This window comes from Phlebotomus papatasi, chromosome 4 (genome assembly GCF_024763615.1).
Source record: "Phlebotomus papatasi isolate M1 chromosome 4, Ppap_2.1, whole genome shotgun sequence".
Classification (NCBI taxonomy): domain Eukaryota; kingdom Metazoa; phylum Arthropoda; class Insecta; order Diptera; family Psychodidae; genus Phlebotomus; species Phlebotomus papatasi.
Genome location: NC_077225.1, coordinates 3276987 through 3278514, shown reverse-complemented (window position 1 = coordinate 3278514; position 1528 = coordinate 3276987).

Sequence of the window (1528 nt, the reverse complement as noted above, 5' to 3'; positions counted from 1 at the left end):
TTAATTTTTCTTTATCTAATTTTTCTTTAACGAATTTCCAACATCTTTGTAATTTATACTTTAGCTCTGCTGAGTACAAATCTACATTATAAACAGGCTGTACACACTCTGTTTGTAATGTTGACGGAAAATTCGCTATTTTACCGTATACCAGTTGGAATGGACTGTAATCATGGACAGTTGGTGTTGTATTGAAACAAAATTCAAAATATCCTAACCAATTGTCCCAATCGTCCTTTTGCTCATTAATATAGGACCTTAAAAATTCATTGAGAGTCTTATGACTCCTCTCAATACTACCAAGAGATTCATGGTGATATGGGGTCGAATGAACTTGGTCGATGTGAAGCGTCTCACATAACTTTTCAAAAACATTATTAATGTATTCTGTGCCCATATCCGATTTTAAGGTTTTCATTAGTCCGTATTTCAAGATAAAATGTTCTGTGATTGCTCTGGCAAGTGTATTCGCTTCTTTATCTGGTATTGGCACTATGCAAAGAAATTTTGTTAAATCGCATTGCAAAGTTACTGCGTAACGATTTCCACGACTTAGAGGTAAGGACGAAAATGTTGAATGCCCCAATGGATTGCAGTTAACTCTTTTTCTATCGTAGATTTATTCTTTTCGCCTTTTGTGAAAGATTTACTTGCATACGCAATTGGTAAGTCTTCACCAATTTGTCCTTGAGACAAGATAGCAGAGGCTGCAATATTGGAGGCATCAGTTGTTAAAAGAAAGTGCTTATCGAAATCTGGATATTGTAATACTTTCGGACTTATCAGATCTCGTTTGAGAGTATCAAAAGACTTAGCACAATCATTGTCCCAGGAAAATTTAATATTCTTTCGAAGAAGTTTATTAAGGGGTGCTGCCTTTTCAGCAAAGTTAGCAATAAATTTACGATAGTAGTTGCAGAAGGCAACAAATCTGCGGACATCGTCTGCAGATTTTGGGACTGGATAATTTTGGACGACGTGAAATTTTGAGGGATCTGGTAGTACACCTTCAGGTGTCAGTCGATGACCGAGATAAGTAACTTCATTTTGCAAGAATTTGCATTTATTAGGGTTAAGTTTCAAATTGAATTTCCGCAATCTAGTAAAAACTTTAATTAAATTTGAATTGTGGTGGGCTAGACTAGCACCAAACACTACCAGGTCATCAATATATGAGGACCTTATTGCAAAAACCCTGTATCTTTTTTGGTGACTTCAAAAAACCTCTAGAGAAATCTTACGAGCAAAAAACGGCTACAGTTTTTTAACGAGCTAAAAACCATTTATCAATAATTTTTCGCAGTATAATTCAATTAGAATTTGCAAGAAAAAGCTATTTCATGATCTACGAACATAAGACGTCCTTCTCATCATTATTTTAGACATCCCCAAATCCTCTTTATCCACAAGATGACCATCCCTGGAAAAGCTCTGGACATGGTATTACCCTACTTTTCCTCATTTTTCCTCCAGATATGATCAGTTTTGTGCCCATCCATATGATGACTATCCCCAGCACTGTTCCGGA